Source organism: Brachionichthys hirsutus, unplaced genomic scaffold (assembly GCF_040956055.1).
Source record: "Brachionichthys hirsutus isolate HB-005 unplaced genomic scaffold, CSIRO-AGI_Bhir_v1 contig_973, whole genome shotgun sequence".
In the NCBI taxonomy this organism is placed as follows: Eukaryota; Metazoa; Chordata; class Actinopteri; order Lophiiformes; family Brachionichthyidae; genus Brachionichthys; species Brachionichthys hirsutus.
This window is the reverse complement of record NW_027180693.1, coordinates 10,899-18,731: the sequence shown is the minus strand read 5'-3', so window position 1 is coordinate 18,731 and position 7,833 is coordinate 10,899. Positions and strand designations below refer to the sequence as shown.

Here is a 7,833-nt window from a genome sequence, read left to right as displayed (position 1 = left end):
ATGATGTCATTCCCTGAGTCATGCAGCCGACATATAAACCTGCATACAGGTGTATTATACACCTGTATGCAGGTGCCTCAGCTGAGCATTAAGAGCGTTAACCCCGACACCACAGAACATCTCACTGGCGCTGGACCATCTGGGCTTCCTGAGAAGTATCCGCATGCAGTCATTGTACGCCACCCTCAACTTCTGCATGCTGGCCTGTTTGTACTTAATCCACAAGGGGGCAGTATAGAGTGGCGTACAAAAGGCCCTGAAGAGGGTGACTTTGACCGCTTCAGAGCAAAAACTAAATCTCTTCTTTAGCATGTTAGCCTGCGCATACAGCATCCGCCGCTGGTCATTGATCATGTGATCATCATCTCCCAGCTGGTCATTGATCACGTGATCATCATCTTCCAGCTGGTCATTGATCACGTGATCATCATCTTCCAGCTGGTCATTGATCATGTGATCATCATCTCCCAGCTGGTCATTGATCACGTGATCATCATCTTCCAGCTGGTCATTGATCATGTGATCATCATCTCCCAGCTGGTCATTGATCATGTGATCATCATCTCCCAGCTGGTCATTGATCATGTGATCATCAACTCCCAGCTGGTCATTGATCACGTGATCATCATCTTCCAGCTGGTCATTGATCATGTGATCATCATCTCCCAGCTGGTCATTGATCATGTGATCATCATCTCCCAGCTGGTCATTGATCACGTGATCATCATCTTCCAGCTGGTCATTGATCATGTGATCATCATCTCCCAGCTGGTCATTGATCACGTGATCATCATCTTCCAGCTGGTCATTGATCATGTGATCATCATCTCCCAGCTGGGAGATGATCACGTGATCATCATCTTCCAGCTGGTCATTGATCATGTGATCATCATCTCCCAGCTGTTCATTGATCATGTGATCATCATCTCCCAGCTGGTTGTTGATGATGTGGCCCAGATATTTAGTTCTGCTGCAGACAGACAGCACTTGCCCTGACAGATAAAAGCGTCTGACTGGCGGGGAACCGGGAAGCCCCCCCCGGCTGGAGAACCGGGAAGCCTCCGACTGGTGGGGAACCGGGAAGCCCCCCCCCCCCTGGCTGGGGAACCGGGAAGCCTCCGACTGGTGGGGAACCAGGAAGCCCACCCCCTGGCTGGAGAACCGGGAAGCGTCCGACTGGCGGGGAACCGGGAAGTCCCCCCCTGGCTGGAGAACCGGGAAGCCCCCCCCCCTGGCTGGAGAACCGGGAAGCCTCCGACTGGTGGGGAACCGGGAAGCCCCCCCCCCTGGCTGGAGAACCGGGAAGCCCCCCCCCCCGGCTGGAGAACCGGGAAGCCTCCGACTGGTGGGGAACCGGGAAGCTCCCCCCTGGATGGAGAACCGGGAAGCCTCCGACTGGTAGGGAACCGGGAAGCCCCCCCCTGGCTGGAGAATCGGGAAGCCTCCGACTGGTGGGGAACCGGGAAGCTCCCCCCTGGCTGGAGAACCGGGAAGCGTCCGACTGGTGGGGAAGCCCCCCCCCCTGGCTGGAGAACCGGGAAGCGTCGGACTGGCGGGGAACCGTCTGACTGGTGGGGAACCGGGAAGCCCCCCCCCCTGGCTGGAGAACCGGGAAGCCTCCGACTGGTGGGGAACCGGGAAGCCCCCCCATGGCTGGAGAACCGGGAAGCATCCGACTGGCGGGGAACCGGGAAGCCTCCGACTGGAGGGGAACCGGGAAGCCCCCCCCTGGCTGGAGAACCGGGAAGTGTCCGACTGGTGGGGAACCGGAAAGCCTCCGACTGGTGGGGAACCGGGAAGCCCCCCCACTGGCTGGAGAACCGGGAAGCCTCCGACTGGTGGGAAACGGATGACCCCGTTTCTACAGTAGCCCAGAAAGGTCAACGCTCACCTCACTGGAAACAGCCTTTATCGTTTCCAGTGAGGGGTGTTCAGTTGGTTGTCATCTGGATGGCTCTAACAATGATTCCCATGCTGACAGTCTGAAAGGCTCATAAAAGTGTGTGTGTGTGTGTGTGTGCGTGTGTGTCCAGGTGCAGAGGGCCCCGGAGCCAATAGAAAGAGACAGCCTGGTTCTGGGCGTGTCTGTGGCCCAGGCCAAAGAGCGAGCCCATCAGAAACAAGCTACCAAGAAGGCCCCCATGTTGCTGACAACATGGAACATTTTGGGACGTTTGCTCTTTGATCATGCTCCTCCTGCCCAGCTGTTTTTGTATAATACCCAACCAGACAAAAGACAGAAGCCCACGTTGGTTTCCACAGAGCAAGTCACCTTTTAATGATTGTCAGGTGCAGAACTTTATTTAACTACGACTGGCTGCTGCGGTTTCAACGTACCTCAGAATCTTTACGAACATGCCAGCTCCCTGACCCCACCTCAGCCGGTTCCCTGAAAAGTCTGCTGCTGTTCAAAGAGTCCGAGTAAATAAATGTAGCATTCAAGACACAGAGAGACACAAAGGGAGTGTATGGAGCGGGACGGGGCGGACTGTCTTATGCTGCAAAATCTTATTGGGATGGATTTAAAATAAAGTGCCGTGTCTGGATTCGAGGAGCCGCCCTGCTGGCCGGGAACTAACCGCCTCACAAAGCTGCACCTGTTAGCGCAGGCTACGTCAGGACGCACCTTCTTCTGGCACAGACCAGACATTTGAGACGACCGTTGAAACGCTGCCATCACAGCAGCCACGCCTGAAACTCCTCCCCTCTTTAACAGAGTAGTGCTAGTTTACGCACTCAACAGGAAGTCAGAGTTTAAAAAACTAAATATAAATATACCGAGCATAAAAATATCTGACTACACGTACACCATGTCTATACATGTACACGTAACAGGTATATCAATGGACCCGTGGTGCCCTGAATCAGAGGTGTGCCGGTGGAGGCGGGCTGTCAGGACGCCAGTCCAGCATGGCGTCCAACTGGTCGGCCAGGTCATCAAACATGGTCCCGATGTCATCCAGGATAATTCCTGCTGCCTTCGCCGTGCTGCTGCCAGAGACAGAGAGACGTTACATGAAGCAGGAGCTCCGTCCTGCAGTCGGACGCCACGTCCATCCCTACCTGCCCACACTGCTGCCCCGGGACAGTTTGTCCTCCCCCAACTTGAGAGCAGCCTCCAGTGACGTGCTGGTTTGCTCCAGTCTCTGCTGGGCCAGCACCTCCAGACAGGCGGCGTCACACAGGGGCGTGGACGTCTGGGGCGAGGATGGACAGACCGATCCTGAGAGACAAGCAAAGGAATCATCATCATCATCCTGAAAGCATGTGTTCTGTAGTCAGAGACATCACAATCGTTACCTGACGGCGCCGAGGCCACGCCGGGCCGAGGGAGCCGTGATTCCACAGAACTAGCAGCTTTGGGTTTACGCTCCGACTTGGACGTCATGGTCTGTGTCTGTCTCAGAGGTTGGGGACTGGGTGTAGACTGCGTTTGTGGGGGGTCCCGCAGCTTTGGGGAAGCGTTGGCTAGTTTAGGAATGGTTTGGACACCAGGTTGGACTGGGGACACTGCTGTCTGGTGTACCATCTGGTCTTGTAGGAAAGGAAAGGCCGGTTCTGAAGACACTGTGGGCTTGGTGCCCACAGTGTCCCTAACCCTAACCCCATAGAGCCTGTCCTCTGGAACCCATCATCGCTCTGCATGCTGACTTCGCTACATGTGCAGTCGTCTTCTGGGTTTGATGGATCTTTGGGTTTGTGTCGTCTTTTCACCGTGTCAGACTCTTTCAGGTTGAACTCTGGGCGCCCAAGGTTGTTTGTGGTTTGCACTGGACCCTCAGGGGAAGTCTTGTCCTCAGCGTCTGCATGGATGAGGACTGGAATCCTTGGCCGCCGTTTGATAGCGAGGTTGCCTTCTTCATCAAAAGGAAGGTGGCGAGGGTAGCGCTTTGGAGATGTTCTCTCACTCTTCATCGCTCCCTCTCCAGATGCGCCGCCTGGGCCTGAACCTCTTTGTCTGACGGTCTCTTTGTCCGTTGTCCGACTTCCTGCCCTCCGTAATCCTGCCAGGCCCGGAGAAGGGACAGGCTTGGAGTGCTGCAGGGGGACAACCGGAGTCGTCCCATGAGCAGCCGTGGAGGAAACGGGGATGCTGGTTGGTGGCACATCTCTCCTCCTGGATGGGCTCCTGCTGCCGGCCCCCTCCAGCCTGGCTGCAATGCTCCTCACCCTCCCTTTCTCCTCTGGGCTGCTGCTCACGGAGCTCATCCTCTTCGGCGGAGGTGGAGGCGGGCCTTTGCGTCGGGCTCGCACAGCAAAGGAATGGCTGCGGTTTCCTGCAGCATGTCCTGGCCTGCGGGACAGGGTGGCATAGGAGGGTACGGCTGCAGAGGAAGAGCCGTCTTCATCGTCGTCCGGTTCACCATCAGACAACGCGTGGCGAGTCAAGCTTTGGGAGCGCTTCTTATGTGGCGCTGGTTTGGGCTGGAGTCCCAGCAGAGGGATGGGGATGCCCCCTGGTCCCATGGTCTTCTGTGTGGGGGGAGGGGAAGCTCATGGGGGGTGATGCTCCTGATGGAGCCCGTTAGGAGACCGGATTGCTTTGGGCTTGAGTGGAAGCGCCGGGTAAGCAAAGCGAGGCGTTTTGCTGGGGGTCAGCGGGGGAGTTAGGGGTGGGAAGGGGAGTTTGTTGGGGGTAGCAGAGCGACTCTGTCGACTTCTTCCTCCATTTTCTAGACTCTCTGCCTGACTTCATGCTCTGGCTGAAGCTGCATTTCCAGGGTTCCCTGATCCCCCCGATCGCATGCCAATGCTTTCCTGACTGGCAGACCCGGCTGCAATACAGATCCCGCCCGTCACGCCGTACATGTGAGCAGCTCCTCCCATCCTGCCCATCATGGCACTCTGCAGCTCGGCGCTCAACTTGCTGTCCTGGAAGGAGAGGAGCTTTCTTGGGGTGCGAGGGGAAGGGCAGCAGTTGTCAGAAGGAGCGTCAGAGTACGCGTAACTCGGTGCGTGTTCAATCGCCACCACCTCAAGGGCGGCGGGTTTCCGTTGGAGTCCCGCCTCTAGCTCTGTCGCCATGGCTGCGAGAGTGCTGCAGGTCACTCAGCCTCTTCACTGCCAACATGAGCTTCTTCTGATGGCCTGAGACATAAAGAGCGGACAGAGGGTTTAAGCAAACTAACCCTTCAGACATGTGGTAGGAAGTTCCTCAATAAACATCCAAACATCAAAGACACACCTGAAATATTTACATTTTGAGTATCTCAAAATGTCTGAATATTTCATAAGATTGGGCAGAAAAAAGGATTTACTAGACAGAAACTTCAAACTTCTGGAAACTCGTGTTAGTCCTTGGCGGGGGCTGGTTCTTCAGGGGGGGGGCGATCAGTCGGCTGCTCTGGGGGCTTGTGGAAGCCCAGGATGCTTTTATAGTCTGTGCCTCGTAACCTCCTCTTGATAAACCCCCGGATTCTCTAGGGTCCAGCAAACCAGGTCCACCAGTACTGGCCCTGTAGGTAGACCCTGGACTTGAAGCATCTTGGATCCGGTGACTCCCGACCCTTCCTCCAGACGCTGGGACTTGGATTCCCAAATGAAATGTGAACCGTACTTTCATCTGAATCATGAATTTCTTAAGAGAACCCGTTACCGACTAGAAGTCTAGAGGATTACAAATGTTGAACACCAGACTCACAACGCTTCGTTAGAGCATCGAGACGAGGCGAGACTTCACCTGTCCAGGGCACCCATCCCATGCACAGTCGGTGTCCCAGAAGCCTCACCCAGTTTGGTGATGCCTATCTCCTGCAGGTCCTCCCAGGTGATGTCTTTGACTATAGTGATGGAGTCATAGCCGTTGTCACACATTCTCTTCTGGTACTGAGGCAGTCCGATTACGCTCAACCACTCCGCCAGGTCAGACTGTGCCGCAGCAAACACGGGACCGACGAGACAGAAGACAGGGAGACACAATCACCTGGTGGAGCATACAGAAGTGTATTCCGGTGTGTGTCCAATGGTCGATGAAGACACTGGCTCTGCACGGAGCTGCTCCTGTGCAGCCTAATATTCCAGGAGTTTGGAAAGCTTCTCTTTACTCTTCAGCGGAGGAGGAGGAGGTGTCCATTATGCTGCTCCGTGCCGTCACGTGAAGACACACGTAAAGGTCTTAAACGGCGTGGGCTGGATGAGAAGGCCACGAGACAGAAGACAGGGAGACAGGGAGACACAATCACCTGGTGGAGCATACACGGCGTGGGCTGGATGAGAAGGCCACGAGACAGACATTAGAGGCGTTTCTCACAGGAATGTAGCCCGGCAGCCACTCAGGGATGTTCAGACGGACGATCTCCATGGAGATCTTCTTCCTGTGGCCTGGCTTGGTCACTCCGATGGCGGTGAGGTCCTGAAGAGTGAGACAAATGTCAGCAGCCCGTGCACAAACCGTCTATTCTTGTTCATTACTGGGTCCTCTGGTGACGGAGAGAAAGCCCAACCCTCATTCCCAGCCGTGCAAACAGGCAGTGCCACAGAGCGTCCAGCAGCTGGTTCAGGTCCACGGGGACATCCGAGACATCAGAGAGCTGCATCCGAGCTGCACCTGAGCTGCATGCGGGGGCCACACGCTACTGGCTCACGTTATGAGTTGTCCTCAGTAAATTCCTGAATCGGTTTTAGGTGTGATTCCGGATCCGGCACCGTTCTATTGTACTTTTGTTCTCAGTTCTCCCTTCCTGAAGGGAACTTCAAACACTGAACCTTTCCAGTAAATTCTAGGTTTTCCAGATGCACCTGCTGGAGCAGCTGCTCTGGCAGAGGTTCATCCTCCATCACCGAGCATTGTCCCGTAACATTGATCAACAACGGTACTATAGTGAGCCGCTCCTGGACACACCTCGGGGGTCATCCTGCTGATAGTGGGTACATCATATCCTGCATGGAGGAAGTCGGCTGTGTACTGGCCCAACTGGAACTCACACAACCACTGGTGCTTTGGCCTCAGAGTCCTACAACAGAGATGGGGGACACGTCTTTATCAGGCTCTTACACTCTGCACCCTAACCCTCCAGAAGCTGCTGTGGTCTCATTAAACCTTTCTGAGTGCTGCTGGGCTGCAGACTGGAGCCACCTAGAAGACACACAGGGTCAGCATTAGGGGGACTCACCCTGACTAGGGGGTCTCGCCCTGACTAGGGGAACTCGCCCTGACTCTGAGCCGCTACAGGGTCTGCATTAGGGAGACTCGCCCTGATTAGGGGGACTCGCCCGGACTCTGAGCCGCTACAAGGTCAGCATTAGGGGGACTCGCCCTGACTCTGAGCCGCTACAGGGTCTGCATTAGGCGGCTCGCCCTGACTCTGAGCCGCTACAGGGTCTGCATTAGGGAGACTCGTCCTGATAAGGGGGCCTCGCCCTGACTCTGAGCCGCTACAGGGTCAGCATTAGGGGGACTCTCCCTGAATCTGAGCCGCTACAGGGTCTGCATTAGGGAGACTCGCCCTGATTAGGGGGCCTCGCCCTGACTCTGAGCCGCTACAGGGTCAACATTAGGGGGCTCGCCCTGACTCTGAGCCGCTACAGGGTCTGCATTAGGGAGACTCGCCCTGATTAGGGGGCCTCGCCCTGACTCTGAGCCGCTACAGGGTCAGCATTTGGGGGACTCTCCCTGACTGAGCCGCTACAGGGTCTGCATTAGGGAGACTCGCCCTGATTAGGGGGTCTCGCCCTGACTCTGAGCCGCTACAGGGTCAGCATTAGGGAGACTCGCCCTGACTCTGAGCCGCTACAGGGTCAGCATTCGGGGGCTCGCCCTGACTCTGAGCCGCTACAGGGTCAGCATTTGGGGGACTCTCCCTGACTCTGAGCCGCTACAGGGTCAACATTAGG

At 56.0% G+C, this 7,833-nt stretch overlaps 1 pseudogene; it reads right to left on the bottom strand.

The window, feature by feature from the left end:
• Positions 1-3,468: 3,468 nt before the first annotated feature.
• Positions 3,469-7,075, bottom strand: LOC137916442 (caskin-2-like; annotated as a pseudogene).
• Between the last annotated feature and the right edge of the window lie 758 nt (positions 7,076-7,833).